This window comes from Leopardus geoffroyi, chromosome A2 (assembly GCF_018350155.1).
Source record: "Leopardus geoffroyi isolate Oge1 chromosome A2, O.geoffroyi_Oge1_pat1.0, whole genome shotgun sequence".
In the NCBI taxonomy this organism is placed as follows: Eukaryota; Metazoa; Chordata; class Mammalia; order Carnivora; family Felidae; genus Leopardus; species Leopardus geoffroyi.
In genome coordinates, this window is record NC_059331.1 from 53791228 (window position 1) to 53812378 (window position 21151).

The 21151-nt window shown below is 48.8% G+C and overlaps 1 long non-coding RNA gene across 1 annotated transcript; it reads left to right on the forward strand.

The window, feature by feature from the left end:
* Positions 1–7220: 7220 nt before the first annotated feature.
* LOC123607602 lies at positions 7221–16678 on the forward strand. The gene is made up of 3 exons (XR_006716795.1): positions 7221–8363; positions 9416–9574; positions 16353–16678. It is a non-coding gene; the product is annotated as an uncharacterized LOC123607602 (long non-coding RNA).
* Positions 16679–21151: the final 4473 nt, after the last annotated feature.

A 21151-nucleotide genomic window follows, 5' to 3' on the forward strand; every position in this document is an offset into this window, starting at 1 on the left:
AATACTCCCAAGAGTATGTGCTAGAAGGACAGTTCCCATCCACATTAGTCAAGGATCACCCTCAGGGGCATCCTGACTATGTTTATGTGTGGGCTCCCCCAACCTTGGAGAAAGTCCCAGGACAGAGTGTGAAAAGATGTGCTGCCCACACCACGCATGGGACACTTGACAGCTCAAGGTGAGGCTGGGCATGCATAAAACTGTCACCACATCAGTGGATGACATCAGAAGAGGGCCTGTCATGTGACATGGGCACCAGAGGCACACACATCTGTTAAATAAGTCTTGTGTGGAGCCCAGAAACCTGCACTATAGGCAAACATCCCAGGTGTTCCTGAAAGAGATGGTCAGTAAACCACAGTTGGGGAAACTTCCATGCAGGACGAGACACCATGTTTCAGGCACTGGGGGCTGTGAGCAAGTCAGAGTCCCTCAAAAGAGAGAATGAGGGGTCAATTATACTGATATATCATTTTGTATTCTGAGTGTATCAGGTATCTATGGTTGCATAACAATTTATCCCAAAATCTAGTGGCCCAAAACAATGATAATCATTGATTATCTCATACTGTGTCTGCAGGTCAGAAATTTGAAGACAGCTTAGCTGGAAAGTTTTGGCACAGAGTATCTCATGAGGTTGCATCAGATGTCAACTGGGGCTGCATCATCTGAAGGCTTGACTGGGGCTGTGGGATCTGCTTCCAAGATGATCCACTCACATGATATTAGCAGGAAGCCTCAGTTACTTGCCACATAGTCTCCTCTGCTTAGGTGTCCCCACAACATGACAGCTGGTTTCTCCAGAGTGAGTGATCTAGAAACGCAGTGTGGAATCCATACTGCCCTTTTATGACCTAGCCTTGGAAGTCAATTTTATCATTTCTATAAGACCCTATTGGCCATACAGCTCAGCTGTAGGCACTCTGAGAGGAGACTACACAAAGGTATGGCTACTAGGAGGCTGGAATCATTAGAGGCCATCTTTGGAGGCTGGTTACCAGCCCAGTGTTAGCACAGAGCCTGCCATATACAGGTAACTCAGTTAATGATTGGTGAGTGTTGACTGGGCCCTCACACTGTGCAAGGCCTGCCCCTTCCCCAAAGAGCTAATGTTATTTTTGGAAAGTAAAATAGAGATTTACTAAGAAGAGTCCAGCACAAGCTAGTACTCAAGAGAACCATAAATTGAATAGGCTCAGATGGTTAAAAGTGGCCCAGGAAAGTGTCCAGGCACCTTAATGGCAGGCAGACAGCCAGTCAAGCCCCTATTCTAATGACATAGAAGCGGAAGTTCCTTACTGCTTGGAAGTTTGGGGCAGGAAGCTCCCACTATCTGCATCTTGACCCGAGTCTCTAGCTTAGTGGCTGAGTGACATTGGGCTGATTCTGCCTTCTGTTTCTTGCCTGATGGCTGACACCACCCACGACTCTTGTTCTAGTTTGGGCCAGCCCTGAAGATGATGAGAGCTAGAAAGGCCCCAAGAGGCCATCAGGTCTCGTGTCTGATGTGAAGAAACTGAAGTCCAGAGAGAAAAAGCAGATTATCTAAGAGAAAAGGGGGAAACATACTCAACACCCACTGGGGGCTGGGCCTTTTGCTGGGACCATGATATCCAACATGTCCTTTAATCTTTACAGCAACACTGAATGATAGGAATGATAAATCCTATTTTACAGATGGGGTCAGGGAAGGCAAGTGCACTGTAGAGTCACGTAGCTAATAAGGGGTTGAGCCTAGTTTTGAACCCCAATCTCTCTGGCCTTTAAGGCCATGGTCTTGCAGGGTAGAGTTGGACAGATTGAAGAGATGGTGGAGTCGGACATCTGTGTCCCTCCCAATGGTGGACTCCGGACGCCCTGTTTATCTCCATCCCCCTCTAGCCCTGGCATGAGCTCCCTGAATGGTGCCAGGGACACGGGGCCATGTTTAGCAATCCCCAAGCAGAGCAGGCCCGCCCTGGGATGGAGCACACAGTGGTGACACCACCGGGCTTTTGGCTGCCTCCACGGTCCTCATTGCAGGAAGGGCAGCTGCCATGTGAGACGATTATTGCCACATGCACGGGACTCAGCATCTTAGGATAAGGCCATGGGGACTCAGGGGATCTGAGCTCTGGTGCAAAGGCTCATATGATCAGGACCAATGTTGTGCAACGGTTTGGGTCAAGGGTTTGCCAGTCAGAGGCCCCGATAAACAATGCTGGGCTCCTTAGATATAAACACAACAAGTTTTTCTTGGGTATCTATTGAGTGGCAGCCACAGGCCACGGCACTGGATATGCATTAGTTCCTATTTTCACAGTACTCCTGTGTTCTTATAGATGAGGAAACTGAGGCTCAGAGGGGGAAAATGGCACCCAAAGTCACAGGGTTTTTTTTAAGTTTTTATTTATTTTTTTGAGAGAGAGGGTGCACACACATACACACATGCATCCACGTGCTCGTGCAAGTGGGTGAGGGGCAGAGAGAAAAGGAGAGGGATTGAATCCCCAGCTGGCTCCGCACTGTCCACTCACAGCTCGATGCAGGGCTCAAACTCACAAACCAGTGAGATCATGACCTGAGCCGAAACCAAGAGTCGGACATTTAATGGACTGAGCCACCCAGCCGCCCCTCAAAGTCATAGATATTAAGTGCCTGAGTCAGAATTTGAACCCAGGGCTATATGACTCTCTGACCCCCACCCCAGTCTGCCACCTCTGTTCTAAGGCCAGGCTCTCTGCACCAAGACTGCATGGCTGGGTGGGAGACCATTTCTTTGTGTCCCCCCTGGGAAGCATGCTCGCATGCAGCAAGCATCTGGATTTGCAGTGTCGTCCAAGGCTAAACCTGGGCGTTCGGTTCCTGACTAGACCTGCGTCCGAGTCCTGATCCACTTCAAGTTCTGTGGCTTCAGCCAAGTGCCTTGGCCTCCGTGGTCTCCATTCCTGGAACCTAACACAGGGTGGGAATTTCTGTGTTGCAAGTTGCTCTGAGAGTTCAAGGAGCTGATGACTCTGGAGTGCCTTGAAAGCACTCAATAAATACTCGCCAACCCGCTGGGTGTTTTTAATCAATTTGGGTTGCTGTCCTAAAAGGCAGATATGGGATCAGGGACCCCATAGCCAGGATCTTGAGTTCCATGTGAGCCTGAGAACTCCATTCAGAGACAGTCACCTTCTTATTAACCGTTGCATCTGCCAAACATGGAACCTGATGAGCTCCCAACAGAACTGTACAAATGACACCACCTCTGAGAAGCCACCCTGGATTGTGCTGGTTCCCATCACCATGTTCTCACTTCTGTATTTCTTTAATGCCCTGGACAGACCTCTGGGTTGGCATTTATCAGATTAGAAAAGGGTACAGTTTTGTGGTCAAGAGCAAGATAGATCTGGAGTCAAGTCTACCTCTGTCACTTTCTAACTCTGTGGCCTTGGACAAATTACTCAGCCCCTTGACCCTCAATATCCTTCTCTGTAAAATAGGAATGTCTTCTCAGGGTTATTATGAGAATACTGTTCATGCTCTTAGCACAGGGATTGAGACAAAATATATGCTTAATAAATTGCAGCATCATCACCATTACTGTTGCCTTCATTTTACTCTTGTTGCGTAAATGCTCTTGTGTCCATATGCCTCTCCCCTCTAGCTCTGAGTAGGGAAGTTGCAGGACACCCAAGAGAAACACAAAGGAGCAGGACTTCTGTTGAACATCTATGATGTGCCCATCTCCATGATGGGGGTTTTGCATAGTCTGTTATCCCTTTTAACCCTGGTGACAGCCCCCTTCAGGAGATGTGGCATTCTCCTCATTCTTTTTTAAACTTTTATTTCTTTTCGAGAGACAAAGCACAAGCAGGGGAGGAGCAGAGAGGGAGACAAGAATCCAAAGTAGGCTCCAGGCTCTGAGCTGTCAGCACAGAGCCCAATCCAGGGCTCCAACTCACGAACCACGAGATCATGACCTGAGCCGAAGTCGGACGCTTAACCGACTGAGCCACCCAGGTGCCCCTCTCCTCATTCTGACAGAGCAATGAGCTGAAGCCCAGAGCCAGTAAGGAACTTGCTGAAGGCTGCAATGCGCAAAGAGGTGGAATGAGTACTCTGAGCTCAGGCTCCTCCCACCAAACTTATCACATTCACCTATGCATCCCAGGACCTAGCAACAACTGGGACCAAATAAATGCCTACCCTCTGGGAGGGGGATATACTTAAGCTACATACTTTGCAGGGGTAGATAAGGGCACTTTTACCAAAGTTTGATGCAAATGCTAACAGGGAGATGGACAAGGGTTTGATGGGCAGCCTTTGGAATCCAGTCCCTCCCTCCCTGCCCGGCACAACCCCATTGCTCAACACAGGCTCCCATGGGGACTGTCCTCACCCCAGCCTTGGCTGCCTCCACATGATGTCCCCCACCCCAGTGTCCTTCTCATTTGTCCCAGAGGGGCTGTGGATGTGTGTGTGTGTGTGAGGGGGGACTCCCTACTTCCCCTTCTGAAAAGATTTCTTTTATTTTTCTTTACTATACAATTCATTTTATTGTAGAAAAAATAGACTCAATAGAGAATGAAGTGCTCTATTCATTTCAGAATGAAAAACAAGAAGTTAAGCATCAACTACGCCCTGGTCACTGACAGACAAGGGCACTTTCCATCTCCCAAACTTCTGGTCTAAGTGGATACATACCCACATTTACAAAAAAAAAAAATTTTTTTAACCAAAATGCTGTTTGCAAATATGCTTCATTGTCATAAAAACAGCGTTATGACAATAGTAATTCCTGTTCATCATGGACAAAGTACAAACTGTGAGTGGCACAAGATCAAACACAAACATCACCATCACTGCCAATATTTAGTGGTGATTTCCCTCTGCATCGATTTTTCAGTGCCAATAGAAAAGGTATCAAATTGTTCCACAGCGTTTAAATATAAAAGTAAATATATTTTCTTTCTAAATCAAATATGTTTTCAGGGTGGGGCCACCTGGAAAGTCAAGGAAGGGCCTCTGGTCTGCGGTCTCTCGTGGCTGCTTCTGCAAATCCTCCCCTGCCTCTCAGAGGAAGGTGGTTCCATCCCTGCAGGCCAAGCCACAGTCCCCAGGTCACAGCCCCAGCGTCTGCCCCCATGGCCTGCGTGCCAATACACCTATCATTGGCTCAACTACCTCCAGGCCATCTCCCAGCACCCCCCCACACCCAAGTCTCAGTCGACACAACCCTTTCCTCCCCACTTCTGTTCCCTCTGACCCTTGAACCCCCCTTCATCCAGAACTGTCCAATACCATCGACTCTGGGAACACTGGCTTTGGCAGGGAAAAAGCTGGTAAATTCTTCTCAGTGAGAAAGCTGATGTGGAGAGATTGAGATGCTACCTCTCTGTCTTCCATGAGCCTCTTACATTAAGCAAGAACAAGTCAGAAATTGACGTGGCAACAAGTTATCCTGCACAAAGCATGCACCTGCAGTAAACAAAAATGCAAGTACAGGCTTTTGTGATCTTTTCCATTCCGTCTTCATCGCATTTACCCCCCTACTCGAGCTCTTCTTTTTCTCCTTCTCGGTTCCCTTTCCTAGTCATCCCAGCCCTCAGTGGCCTCGCCCTTTTTTGAACTCCTAAGGCTTCAGGATTATGGATCAGAGGGTCCCCAGATGGGACGACTCAGGCCACTGAGATGGAGCTGAGCATGGCTGGTCTTCAAGCACTGCAAGGTCAGGGTCTGCATCTGCCCTTGGTGGTACCTGGGGGGAGGTGGCCAGGAGCTAAGCAGGAGCGGCTCTTGACTGAGAGTCATGACAGTGGACAGAGGACATCTGTCCCCAAACCTTATCTCCACCAGTACAACAGAGAGGCTCCTCCTAGAATGGGTCAGCAAGTGTCGGCCCGAGCTTAAGGACAAACCTGGTATTTTATGGCTGCCATGTAACAATAGTGGAAACCCAGCAGAAGCCTCGGCATCATCTGGGATGGGGGGAAGCCCAAGGCTGGTGGCCAGTTTCCTGGGTCGTGGCAGCAACATCTGTGCAAAGTGGCCCAAGACCAGGCAGTAAGGAGGAGGGGGTTCCTGGAGTGTCTGGAAATAAAAGCGGATGGTGGATGGATGATGGGCTAACCCAGTGACCCCAGTGGCAAAAGAGTGGCCTTCATTGCCCCACCCCCACCCCATTTGTGGCCTCACCCAAATGGGTCTGGCTTCACTGCAGCACAATTCAGGCTGTCCTAGATAGCCAACGACGACCCAGAGCGGGGGAACTGTTTCTATCACCTTTTTTTTTTTTTTTTTTTTTTTTTTTGGTACGTGCTCATTGCTTATGTATTCATGATAGTGATAAAATGAGCAATTCCCTGCCTTAGCAAAAACGGTGTCCAGACCATCGGTGACTTGTTGTCATCATTATGAGCTGCCACAGAGCAATTTGCCCTGACTGGTGACCTCCGCTGTTTCCCTGACTGACCTGTGGTACATCTGTCCTCGCTGGAGGCTGGCACCTCTCATTAATGTCAGCTTTCAGCAGTGCTCCCCACTCACCAAATTATCACCTGCTCTCTGGTGGCAGAGTTACTACCTTGTTAAAGTGGTGCATATATTGAAGTCATTTCTAAATCCAACAGGTGCCTCACACATGGCAGGCAAGCAGCGTTCACCCTCTCATTTGGCCAGAGAGCCCAGAGAAGGGCCCTAAAAGGGGAGCCATTTTCTGACAACCATAGTGTAGCTGCCAGCAGATCAGGGCCCCTTGGTCGGGTCATGCCCTTGCTCAGACACCTTCAATGGCTCCCTGTGACCTACACAATAAAGTTTAAAATCTCCATCATTCAAGACCCTCATGGTCTGACTTCAGTGGGCTTTTCCAGCCTCACCTGCCCCCTCCCCTTTCACACCCTGACTTCCAGCTACAAGGGGCCACAAAGCCTTCTCTAGCTGTCAACAGTCCATTCACCATTCAAGGCAGTCCACTCACCATTTAAGAGCTGTCCCTGGCTCCCTCCTTGGTTTCTGCCACATCTCTTTTATTCTAACCTTCATCAAAATGGAACTTAGAGGGGCACCTGGGTGGCTCAGTCAGTTGAGTCCAACTTTGGCTCAGGTCATTTTCTCACAGTCTGTGAGTTCGAGCCCCATGTGGGGCTCTGTGCTGACAGCTCAGAGCCTGGAGCCTGCTTCCGATTGTGTCTCCCTCTCTCTCTGCCCTCCCCTCCTTCGTGCTCTCTCTCTCAAAAATAAATAAACATTAAACAAAATTTTTTTTTAATTAAAAAAAAGATGGAACTTAGGTTACCATAGGATTTTGTCTGCTGTCACATACACTGGAACTTCTTAGGGTTGGGGGTGTTGTTTTAGCTATGTGTCCTCCATACCCTGCACTCAGGAGCAGCTCAGTAAACCATGTAGGTGCTTTTCACATGCAGGCTCTCTAGTCACCATGGCAACCTTGCAAACTAGACAGTGTTTTTTCCCAAATGAAGTCTCAGGTTAAGCAACTTGCCCCAAGTCAGATATGCTTAGTTTCCAAGGCAGAACTCTTTCCACAGTGTCTAAAGTATGTCTGATGTTTGCATGCTCAAAACAAACACAAAACAAAACAAATCCCACTCTGCTTCATAGAAGCAGCATTACCTGGACCTAATCCCACCTCTCGTGGAACCGAATGGTTTTTTGGGAGCTCTCTACCTGGGCAAACACCCCCACCTTCTCTGAATTTCACTTTCCTCCACTGTCATGGGGTTGATACTAATAGCTTCCTTCTTAGGCTGACAGAGATAACACACACAAGGCACGCAGCGCTGTGATAAGTCACCGTCCTTCCTGGGTGCCCTGCCCTGTTGCCTTGCAGCTCAGATGCCTCCTCCACACCAGGGGCTGAGAAGCGCTGGCTGGGGCGGGGCAGGGGGCGGAGCCTGGTCCCTCCTGACTGTCCTCCAGAATCACACATCTGGCCCCTCAGGGTGGGAGTGGGAAGGAAGCCAGGCTCCCTGGACGCTGATGAAACGTGTCTGTTGTGGGCCTGTTGGGCAACGCTGAAACTGGGGAGGAAGGAACAGCAACCGCTGAGTCTCCTGCTGGGTCCGAGGAGGCTTGAGCAACGCCCCCAGCAGTTGCCTCATCTCTGCCAAGCAGGGTGATGATGCCCCAGGGTGGGGTGTTGCACCATGTTCTTAGAAAGCTGCCTCTGTACATGCATTTCCATTTGGGGCCTGGACTGGTTTTGTTTAATCATTGTCTTTTTCACTTCCAAATTTCTGAGGGCAAATTGGGAGACCATGATGTGGTGAAATGATCATTAGCCAACTTTCCCTGAGTACTTACTCCACATCCTGTACTGTGCTAAGTCCCTTCATGTACATGATCTCGTGGAATGCACACACCAACCCTCTCAGGTAGGTACTGTTCTTCTGCACACGAGCCCGTGAAGAAACTGAGGCCCAGAGTGGTTAAGCAACTTGCCCATGGTCACACAGCATATAAATGGTGGAGCCAGGATTTGAGCTCAAACTAAGTGAGTCCAGGACCCTTAACCACTATTTGGGCACTGCCTCCCATGAGTGAAAAGAACCTGACTTGGAAGTCAGGCTGTTCTGGGGATGAAACCCAGCAATGATGCTGGCTCACTACATATCCCCAGTAGGGCCCTTCCTCTTCTCTGGGCCTCAGTTTCCTCATTGGTAGAGTAAGTGGGTTAGAATAGATTGCTGGTTCTCAAAATTTCCTTCTGCTTATTTAGAAAATAGAATGCTTCAAGCAGAGACTGGCTGCAAACAAGAGAACTTTAGAGAGTGATGGAAACATTCTAAACCTGGATTGTGGTGATGTTTGCACAACGTACATTTGCTAAAAAGCCTTGAATTGCACACTTCCAATGGGTGAATTTTACGGTGTGTAAATAATACCTCAATAAAGCTGTAAACTACTAGAATATTTTATGAAACAGCGATACTCAATCCCCAGTACCCACACAGGATTGTTTGAAAACCAGTGGGCTGTGTGGATTCTGGATGGCCTCAGACTCTGACCTTCTGGAATCCTGAGTTCATCTTTAGCGCCTGCTTTGTGCAGATCGCTATGGTTATGTGTGTGCAGGGATTCCATCTTCTGTACCGTCAGCCCAGCCCCAGCACAGCACCTGACGCACCATACACATCCAGTGAGCGCCATTCGATGAATGGCTGACGGAGGAGTAATGCACATTTTCACAAGGGTGGTCCAGACTTCAGGCTGCTTGGAGACAGGCACCGTGTTTTCATTTTCTGAAAACCTAACTCCCAGCACAGACCTGGTACAAAGTAGGAATTTGGTTATGGTGTGTTGAATAAATAAATGACCGAATGGATACAATGACTCAGTCCCTCCTCGTGAGGGAAGACAGGATATCAGTGTATAGATACAGTTGCCCCCCTCCCCTTATCTGCAGTTTCATTTTCCATGATTTCAGTTACCCACGGTCGAGCTCCCAAAGCAGATGATCCTCCTTCCAAGGTATCGGCAGAAGATCAGAAGTGGCCTAACGCGACGTCACAGTGCCTACGTCATTCGCCTCATCACATCTCATCACGTGGGCCTTTTATCATCTCACATCATCACAGGAACAAGGGTGAGTATGGTACAGTAAGATTTGTTTTTAAGTTTATTTATTTATTTATTTATTTTGAGCAGGGAGGGACAGAGAGAGAGAGAGAGAGAGAGAGAGAGAGAGAGAGAGAATCTCAAGCAGGCTCCGCACCACCAGTCCAGAGCCTGATGTGGGGCTCAAACTCATGAATCACAAGATCATGAGTGGAGTCAAAATCAAGAGTCAGATGCTTAACCGACTGAGCCACCCAGGCACCCCACTACAGTAAGATATTTTGAGAGAGAGAGAGAGAGACAATCACATAACTTTAATTACAGTATATTGTTCTAATTGCCCTATTTTATTGTTATTGTTGTTAATGTCTTCCTGTGCATCATTTATAAATTAAACTTTCTCGCTCAGGTCATGGTCTCATGGTTCGTGAGTTCAAGCCCCATGTTGGGCTCTGCACTGACAGTGCAGAGCCTGCTTGGGATTCTCTCTCCCTCTCTCTCTGCCCCTCCCCTGCTCATACTCTCTTTCTCTCCTTCTCTCTCTCTCTCTCTCTCTCTCTCTCTCTCAAAAATTGGGCAGGGGTCAGAGAAGCCAGTGGGCAGTGGGCTAAGATGTTCAGGAGAATTGGGACAACTTACAGTTTCTTCTTTCTTCTTCTTCTAAAACTCTTGGCTAAGCTCCTGACTACTACTGATAGCTATCTCTTAACACCAGGGCCATTTCCTCTCTGTTCGGGAAAGCTCAGGAGTCCAGTGGCTTTGACTAAGTGGTCTGGGGAGAACTGTGAGCGAGGTGCCCCAGTGTCCCCTCGACACCTTCCCCGGAGGAATCTGCGGTATAGCACTTGCTATAGCAAACCAACTCCAACTTGAGTTTCAGAGGAAACGGGGAAAGAATAGAATAGTCTCCCAACCCCTGTAGCACCTGCTCCGTATCTGTTTTCTGACTTAATGCTTGAAGCTGGTCTGCAAGGTGAGTATGATTAACACCGTTTGTCAGTCAACGCGACTGAAGTTTGATGAAGCGACCTACCCAGAGACGAGTGGCAGAATAGGATTCGAACCTAGGACCAGGGCGCTCCGAACACCCTGCTTGACTGCTGAACCGCGTGCCTCGCCACCGGTCGGTTTCAGCTTAGACACGTCATGTACCTTCTTTGGGTTTCCCCATCTTCAAACCAAGGAGCTAAAAGCTAAGTGAGAGGGTCGTCTCCTGACCTGATTCAGAAGTGTCCCAGACGGCCATGGGTGGGTGCAGCCAGTGTGGCCTGGTCCCACAATAAGTGCTAGCAAGAGATGACTGATTGAAGTGGCTTTCAGCAAGGAAGCCAGCCTATCACAGGCTGGAGGCGAGACCTAAGCATGTGAGTCACCCCCGGCTCTCCCTGCCACTAGAGGGGACGGGGACAGCCCATGTCTGGTCTCCTTGGGTCCCTACCCCCACCCTCAGGGGTGTCTTATAACCAGGGCACAGTCTCCACCGAGATTAGGAGTACGTGCTCAGACACACACACAGACTTTGCAAACAATGCAGGGAAATAAAGTTCTCACAGGAAACATTATCATACTGACTCACGACAGACCCATCCATAAAACAAACTCCTGGTACCTGGGGCCGGCTCAGAGAGAGTGGCCTGGGAGATAGCAGGCCCACTCTCTCCTGGGCCCTGGAGGAAGTGGGTGCCGCCGGGGGGAAGGGCAACTTCCCCTCCCTGCTCCGACGTTGGCCTGGGATCTGAATTATTTGTCAAAAAGAGGGAAAAAAATGATTATTTTTAAAAAGAAAAGCACAAGTCCCAGAGCATTATGGCCTCTTCACCCTGTCACAAGAGCTCTGTTGCAGAAACCTCTCTTAGCACCGTGGTATTTTGCAAGTCATTTGCCATGCCAATGCAGAAAACATTACCGTCTCCAGGGGCCTGTGTCTCCATCAACCCTTGCTTAGCAAAGTAGGCTTGACTGCTGCCAGTGTAGAGGGAGAATTTGCTCCAAGTCTGTTTTCAGACTTGAGAAGGCAGCTTGACACATCTTTGAAACATCACATGGACAGGTGTCTTACCTGTTTGGAGCCTCAGTTTCCTCACCTGCAAAACGGGAATAGTCATGAGAATGAAAGTAAGAAGATGTACATTTACCACGTGGCACAGTGTTGGTTTTCCGGACCCTCTGTGTGAAGCAGCCTGGAAAAGGGACTTGGGAATCTCAAGACCCCCCCTCCAAGTCTTGACCCTCCCCTTTCTTTTTTTTTTTTTTTTTTTTTCAACGTTTATTTATTTTTGGGACAGAGAGAGACAGAGCATGAACGGGGGAGGGGCAGAGAGAGAGGGAGACACTGAATCGGAAACAGGCTCCAGGCTCTGAGCCATCAGCCCAGAGCCTGACGCGGGGCTCGAACTCACGGACCGCGAGATCGTGACCTGGCTGAAGTCGGACGCTTAACCGACTGCGCCACCCAGGCGCCCCACCCCCTCCCCTTTCTTAATCCTGGGATGATTAAACCTGGGCCCTGTCCTCACCTCCATCTCCAACTCTGGAAAAGCAGGGTATCTAATCTGCCCTGATCTGCCTGACTCCCAGGGTGCAACACAGCTGTGAGGGGGGCTGGGTTGTCAACCAGGCTTAGGACACTGGCTCATGAGGGGTTCAAATACCAAGGCCATCGAAGGGCCCTAGAGCATTTGGGTTGTTGCTGTCCTGGCTGAGCCCTGGCCATTTTCCCATCCTAGAATAGGAATGATCCATGGTGCCCGGGATCTCCCCTGAGGAAGAAGAGGGTCAACATCCCCCTCTGGTTCCCCCTCTGGGAATAAAATGGGTCACTACTGGGAAGGGTTTGTACCCTCCTTCAGGCCCTGGCAGACCCTAGCCTCCCCTGGGAGTACTGCCAGCCAACCTCTAATCCCAGGTACATCACCCATACTTGGGCCACACCTGGCACTAAGGCCCTGATAAAATCACTCCTAGCCTGCTCTCTCCATCCATTCCCCATCATGGTGACCACGGTGCTCTCTCAAGAACATACTCTGACAAGGTCACACCTCTGCTTGAAACCCTGCAGTGCTTGAAGCCCAAGCTCGTTATTTTGGCCCTCAAGGTTCTTCAGGGTATGGCCTCTGCTGAACTCACCAGCTTCCCTCCCCCCTCATTTCTCTTACCCACCCTATGCTCTGGACTCACTTAAGGACCCACAGTTTCCTAATCTTGCCACAGTTTCATATCTCAGTGCCTTCTGCATGCTCTTGTCGCTGGTAGGTTGTTCCTTCTGTTATCTTCTAACAAACTTCTATTCATTCTTCAAAGCCCAACTTCAATATCCCCTTTTCTGTCAGATAGCCCTAAACCATGTTCCAAACAGTTCCTTTCTGTGCCCTCTCCATCTTTCTGGTGTCAGCTATCACACCATCTTATCATTTACTTCTTTATAGATCTGTCTCCTGCTTGGGACCACAAGCTTAGTAGGTTAGGAATTGATTTCTGAGTACTTTGTCCCAAACTCTTAAATTTCCTCACCACATTTAGGGAATTTCCCTCCCCAGCATGGTGACTGCGCAGCCTGTCGCTGTTTGAGGAATCTCGGAGGGTGCTCAGATTTACAATCAAACATCTTTCAAGTCAGCCAACTTTGCCTTGAACCTTTGGTAGCTTGTTTTTCTGCCAAACAGATGCCAAACAGGTCTGCAGTGGCTGGTGCATGCCTGCATTTTTAAAAGGTTTTATGTGTAACTGTTTAATTCTTCCCAGGGAGATATTTTCTAAGGCGATAGAGATATTTTGTAAATAACACACTTCTTTTGTGTTGGAGGTGAAGCAAGGAATGAAAAGTCAATGCACAGGAAACACAAGTGTTTTGCCAGCCCCTAAGTCAGCTCAGAGGATGAGAAATTCAGCCCTAAGGAATGAGTGCCTAGGGATGTATGTCTGTCAGGCAGAGTCGTCTGGAGCACTTCCTAGAAATCTTGACCTGTCCCTGTCAATGGGGAAGGCTAATTAAAGGAAATAAAAGACTAGTAGCCAGGAGATTCCAATGTGCTGGAAAAACAAAGGCAGCCAACCTACAGACTGCTAAGTCAGCTCTCTGCTTTGCCCCTGTCTGGCTCCCCCTCCCATCCAGCCAAACGCTCTTCTTTTCTTCACCGGATTTGCCACCAGCAACACCTACTTGTCTCTCTTCACCCCATGGGAGAACATGCAGGGCCAGCTGACCGCAGTGGTTCAGAGTGAGGACAGGGAGATGCAAATTTAAACTGCTAGACACCTCTATTCCTCCATCAGAATGACTAAAATGAAAAAGACTGACCTGAGGTGCCTGGGTGGCTCAGTCAGTTGATCATCCGACTCTTGACTTCAGCTCAGGCCGTGATCCCCGGGGGTCATGGGATCAAGCCCCGCGTCGGGTGAATGCGGAGCCTGCTTGGGATTCTCTCTCTTTCCATCCCTCTGCCCCTCCCCTTCTCGTGCTCTCTTTATATGTAAAAAAAAAATTTTTTTTTAATAAATAAATAAAAATAAAAAGACTGACGTTAGCAAACATTGGGGAGGATGTGGAACAACTAGAACGCTCATATGCTTCTGATGGGAATGCAAAATGATGCAGTACGGCACTTATGAGGTTAAATATACGCCTGAGCAGAGGAGCCCACCATCCATGCCTAGGTAATTTCAAAAGTGAAATGAAAACATGTAGCTATACAAACAACCATACACAAATGTGCAGAACGCCATTATTCACATAAGCCAAAACGTGGAAACCACCGGAAAGTCTATCAACAGATGAATGGATGCAATGAAATGTGGTCCGTCCCTACAGTGGAATATTATTTGGCTGTGAAAAAAGGAGCAAAGTCCTGATAGATGTTATAACATGGATCAACCTTGAAAATATTATGCCAGGCAAAAGAAGGGAGTGACAAAAGACCACATATTGTAAGATTTCACGTACATGAAATGTCCCCCGAATAGGCAAATCTACAGAGACAGAAAGTAGATCAGTGGTTGCCAAGGGCTGGGCGGAAGAGAGAAAGAATGACTACTAATGGGTAGGGCATTTGTTTTTGTGGTGCTGAAGATGTTCTAAAATTGACGGTGGTGATGATTGTACAACACTGTGAATATAGTAGAAAAACAACAACAACCGCACACTTTAAAAGGGCAAATTGCATGGTATTTGAATGACACCTCCATAAAGCTGTCCCATGCATACATATATCCACATGGCGACAAAGACCATGACTCAAGCCCAAAGCAAGCATTCAGGCAGTGTGAGGAGTGCCATAATTAGACCTGCAGATTGGATCTGGCCGTGGGATCTTGTGTGGCTGGCAGCATGGAAATCCTCATTGAATCTCTTTGCTTGTAGGCTGGGCATGTGCTCTCCAGGCCTCTGTTAGGCGCACAGGATTTACTAATTACACAATCTGCTTGGCTTGATGTGTCCATGCCTGCACCAGGTCAGGGGACCCTTGGATACCCGGGGCGGAAGGGACATGGCCCTGACCTAGACCGAGCTCCTCTTAGAAGCCACTGTACCTCACCCTTTCACTAGTGTTACATCATGATATGCCACAATGCTGGCAAGTAGGGCCGCTGCGTCTATGAACTGGCAGAGAGTGAATCCTGGGACAGGGCCCCACTGTCCGTGTGAGATGAGTCTGATGTGCTGTCGCTCCCTCTTTTGTATAATCACAACAGTAGAGAGCATTTATGAAGTGCTTTCTATGTGCTGGCACAAGTGTAAATCTTAGTATGTAACGTCTCCTTTAATTCCGACCCTAGAGGGGGTGTCAAGTATTAGCCCCCTGTGTGCTCACTGGTGATTGTACACCTTGTTCAAGACCACCCAGCTGTAAGTGGTGGAGTGGGGAATGGAACGCTAGTCAGTCAGGCTCTAGACCCACAGATGACCTCCCTAAGGTCACAATGGAGAGTCAAAGGGCCTGAAGGCTATCTGCTCCTGCTGCACCTGTCATCAGGAAAAGGCAGAGGGTGGGGAGGACACAGGGCTCGGGCAGCCAGAACAGGTTATTCAGCCCCATGAAGCTGGGGCTAGCCACACTGGCTACAGATCAGGGGCACAAAGGAGCAGGATATTTACCCTGTGATGGGCAGGAAGGGCAGAGAAAAACACCAGAGGTGTTTCTGTCCTGAAGAGCTAAATCAGAGATATTACCAGGCATTTCTGGTACCAGTCTTCACACTGATGGAGAGGATGGAGGGAGGAAGGAAGGGAGGGAAGAAGTGAGGGTGAGGAGAGGGAAGAAGGGAGGGGGAGAGGAGGGAGGAAGTGAGGGTGAGGGGAGGGAGGAAGGAAGAAGGCAAAGTCTTCTCAGCTCAGTGAATATTAAGATGAATGGTTTTATTTCTTGGTTGTTTGGTTGGTAGGTTGGTTTTCAGGGTCATGGGTAATGGACAAAGCATAGGTTCACTTGCCTGGTCAAAGCAGTCCCTGAACTTTCTTACTGAAAAAAAACAAAAAAAAACAAACAAACAAAACAAAAAAAACAAAAAAACCCTGGCAGCCAGGCCTTTAGCTCCTGGAGATCTCCCCCTGCCCAATTCTTCCTTGACCTTTCCACCGCATCTTCCACTCTACACCCATTTAACAGAGACTCAAGATCAAAATCGTGATTGTGAAAGGTTTATTCAGGTAAGAGGTATTAGGCTAGGCTCACTCTTAGTGATGGATACAGGTCATCTTATGCACAACTCATTTTAAATGGTATGTAATAAGTCCAAAACATAAGCTCGCGCCATTTCCAAGTAGTGAGAGAAAGAGTAGCTGGTGTCATTGAGCGCGCACTACCTTCCAGGTGCTGAGCAAGGCCCCGCGCACATCGTCCTCCGACCTCTCCACGTGCTTACAAGGTTAGCTGTCCTTCCCCCATTTAACAGGTAAGCAAACGGCGGCTTCGGGGGGAGTCATGTCACACAAGGGCACATAAGTGCCAGCTCTTGAATTCTCCAGTCTTTGAGAGTGGAACCTTTTTCTTTTTATCTCTTTTGGCCTTTGCTGATGCCTGGTGATAGGACTTTCTACAACTGGGCCAACTTCCCCTGTCGGGCTCTTTACCAAACATTCCAGGTAGACTTATCACCCTGTGATAACATGGGAAGTTCTCATTCATTCCATCTGTATCAAAGCCTAAAAACAAAACAAACAGGAAACTGTATTCATAAAAAATATATATATGAATTCAACTGTATCGATCAGAAAAAAGTCTGTAGAATTGTTAAAAATGTATTTACAAATTCCTTTTTCCTCTGTGCTTCATTAGTGCAAATGACATACCCCGTTCTGGTATCAGGGCTGGGACTCTTGCCGCCCAACTGCTGTCTCTGCATCCTGGCCATCCCACTGCTCACTGATGCCTCTCTGGACAGGGTTGAGGCTGTGTGCTGGCCCAGTGGGCAGAAACGAGTAAGACCCAGGCTGCTGGGGGCAATCAGGCATGCTCATTAAGTAGCAATGAATGCAGGGCCTACTCTGAGAAGTGCTGTGAGGAAGGCTTAGATAAAAGGCGTGAAGAGTGCAGAGAAGGAAAAAGGCCTTTCTGTCTCAGGGAATCAGCAAGGCTGAAAGATGGGTAGGAAACAGATGGGGGAACACCGTGAGGAGGGCCGAGGGCCCAACTTCTTTCTCACCATCATTGCTGCTACCACGGGTGGCCACGTGCCAAGCTCTGTGCCAGGCACCTTATCCACATTACATCACTTACTCCTCAGAGCAACCCACTGAGGCTGTTACTGCTACCGCCCCCTCCTTTCGGATGAGCAATCTGAAGCTCCTTGCCCAAGGTCACACAGGTAAGTTCCAGAAGCAGGCTTTGAATCCAGGTCTATCAGAAGCCAGAGCCCCTGCTCTTAGAGTGATTTACCATTTTCAGAGAACTTTCAAATTCGTTATCCCATCTGATCTTCCTGTACCCAGAGTTTCTCTATGTCTCACCAGCCTGTTGGCACAAATGAGTCACCCTACCAGTAACAGTGTGAATTTTTCTTGCCCTCCCCCTCCCCCTCCCTTTGCTCACTTTGGTTCTCTGGCCACCTGCAAAGCCTCACCCACCTCTAGCGAGAGTCCCAGGGGGTATCTCTGGTCACCTTTTCCTGCACTGCTCCCCCGTTAAAGCTCACTGCCCAAGAAGGTCATGGAAGGTCCCACCCAATCTGTCCAGGCGCGTCCCCTTTGAGAATCCTTCCCCAGCAAGCTGAGTCTCAGGACCCTGCACGAGGTGTGTGACCTCAGCTCAGCTACCCCTGGCCCACCCCCATGAGCCTCAGTTTTCTTATCCGGGAAAGCAAAGAGGTTAGTTCAGTTCCACATGTGTTCCCTGAGCAGCGGCTAAATATAACGGTGAACCATGGAACCAAAGGAAGGGGGTGAATCGAGCCAGGCCCTCGATAAGACACACACATAAGCAATTATACCCCCAAGACCCATGTGCAGGGCGTAAGGGCCACAAGGGAATCAAACTGTTGTGGGAAGGGCTCTTTCTGGCTGGTGAGAGACCCATATGGCAGCCATTCATGGAGGCCTTAACATACACCAGATCCCAGCTCAGAGCTTTACCCGCATTAACCCATTTAATCCTCCCCCAAAGCCAGTTGAGGCAAAGACAGAATTATCCCCATGTTAGAGAGGAAACTGAGGCTCAGGGAGGTGAAGTCATTTGCCCAAGGTCACACAGTTAAGTAAGTGGTGGCAGAGTTAGGTCTGACAGCCCCTAGCTCTTAATTGCTATCTTCACAGAAGTGGGGTCAGTAAATCTTGGCTTTGTAAACCAGCTCAGTCCTGATACTGCTCAGATCAGTCCTTCCCATGTTATGATTGTGGAATCACACATTGTTTCCCCATCTGCACAGTCAGCTGGAACAAAAGTCCCTCGAGCTCAAGTCAAACTATGGGGACCAACTCTGAAATCATGGTAAAACCTCAAGTGGACGGTCAGGGCTGTTTCATTGGAAAGTTTTTCTCCCGTGCAGTTTTCAGAAAACTTGGGAGCCCTGTGTCCCTTGTTCGTGCTAGACCTCGGCCTGCGATGGTGTCTGGCTGATCAATGATAGTCATAACCATGAGTGTCATGGAGAGCGCTTCACATGCATCGCCTCATTTCATCTTGATGACAGTACGCAGTGATATTCCATCTCCGTTTTACAGAGAAGAGAACCGGTCTCGAAAAGAAGAAGTCTCTTTCCGGAGGCGACCCAGGCAGTAAGTGGCTGGTCCCTGAAACAGGTCTGGTGACCCTAAAACCTGCCCTCTTAACGATGACTTGAATGCGTTGCTCATTTTCTGTTCTCGGGGATTCTCAGCCGAGGCTGCCCATTCACAATACCTGGGATACTATTTAGAATACTATGGTGAGGCCCATCCCAGACCAATTAAATCAGTCTCTGGGAATGGACTCAGGTTGAAAACCTTGCCTCTAGGACATGCCTGGCATTCTACCAAGAGCCTCAGCCAGACCTGGAACTTCAGAGAGAATTGGATAGTGGGAGGGGGAGAGAGGAAGGTTACCTGATTCTTCTTCTCCTCCCTTCCCCTTCCATCTCCTCCTTTTCCAGCCAACCGAGGGACTGGCCTCAGCCTTTCTCTTGATCTGAGATCATTTGGCCTTTGGGATAAGATTTCTATGTGACCCCTCCCCCACACTGTGCCTCAGAAGCCTGGCACATAATAGGTGCTCAGTAAACATAATAGGTGGTGAACAGATCATGAAGAGAACCCTCCAGCCATTCCTTCCAGGCAGGTGAGATTGCATGGATCTATTCTGCTGGAGTTCAAAGAACATGCACAACCGGAAGGAGATTTGCCCACCCTGGCAGGTAGCAAGATGCTCCCATCAGCCACGCATGAAGGTGCCCTTTGCACCACCTCTTTCCCAGTAATAGGTATTAACTTAAAAAAAGAGATCCTTTCTAATTTAATGGGTAGAAAACAATCTCGGTTTTGGTTTGAATTTACATTTCTTTGAATACTGGTGAGGACGAACATTTTTTTCATGTGCTTATTAGTCATTTGTATTGCTTCTTCTGTGAATTGTCTGTTCCCAATTTACTAATTTACAACGAGAAATGTAACTGCCTGCCAAGGGGACCGGATACACGTGTCCTCCAGCCAACACACCAGCTCCCTGTAGGCACACTCCTCAGGATGCCAAACTCTAATCAGGAGATGCTTGGTGAACACAGCATGAGCAAAAGGAGGGGTTGGTTATAGGATTCCAGGATTTAAGGCATCAGGGCAAGCTAGACTTACCGCCGGGGTCTACAGAATCCCTGACTACGGATCCTCCCTCTTTCTCTTTCCTCTGCCTCCCTAGCTGCCCAGCCCTTCTTCAGATGGACATTTCTTTCTTTAGAAACATGACTACATTCATTTTAGTGCTTCCTCTGGCCCACGATCCCTCCTTGATTGTATGCTTCAACTCTCAAAGCAATCTTCATCCCTAATTCCTGTGCCTCCTTGGACCACCTTCCCATTTCCTGGGGATTTACAAAGTCTAGCCTATAGCTTTGGGGGTGTCTGCCCCTCCCCTTGTTGTGCTGGAATTGCCTCCCTTCTATAAAGTGTGAGCAGTTTCAGGGGGCCTGGACCTTCCACATTCAGAAGGTTTACGTACTTGTGCCTTTTCCAAGCCCTTCCGTAGACTATCCTGGGGGGCCTCTGACTTCCACAAAATTAAGATCCATTGCTATAGAAGACTCTGAGAGTGGAGCGGAAGGAATGAATGGCAAAGCCCAAAAAAAAGAAGAACTAGAGGAACTAGAAAGAGGAGATCCAGCTGGGTGTGTGGTCTGAAGGGTGCCTGGAGCAGGAAGAACAGGACAGATTTTGTTTAAGGGCAGGAGGAGAAAGAGGATTTTCAGTGGGCAAGGGCTGGGTTTCTCTGACCTCGAATGTGCTGCAGTCTCCTTCCTGCTGGCCTTCAGTGCCCTTTCCCTCTACCCCAGACCTCCAGAATGATCCTCCTAAACCAAATCTGACAGACTCACTCCCCTCCTTCAACCCTTCCTGTGTGCCCGCTACCCGTGGGATAAACTCCCAAATCCCTGAGGACAGCATGCAAAGTCCTTCACGGCCTGGCCTCAACTTTCCCTTCCAGGCTTGCCGCTTTTCCCCAGCAGATTGCTGGATGGTTCCTGAATATGCCATGCATGCTCACACCTCCGGGCCTTGGCTTGGACAAGGCCTTTGGCTTGGGACACCTTCCCCGACTTGGCCCACTCCTTCTTGTTTTTTTAAGACCCAGCTCAAATGTCCACTCCTCCCTGGAGTCTTTCCTGAGCCCCTTCCTTCCTCGAAACCCTTAATTATGGCATTTACCACATATATGAGAGTGTAACTTTTCCAAGCATCCTCCTCTCCTAGACCACGAGGATCCTGACATCAAATATCGTGTCTGGTTTATCTGGGTGTCCTAACCTCCAGCATGGTGCCACACGTAGTAAGGCTGAATGAATGAGAAGTTCTCTGATGCTCGTGGGGAAGCACCATGCAGAGAGAATCAGGAGGTCGGGCTCAGGTTCCTACCCCCTTGGGGGCTTGGACAAATTCCTTATTCTCTCTAGTCCTCAGTTCCTTTTCTGCAGGAAAGCACTGGGACTTCAC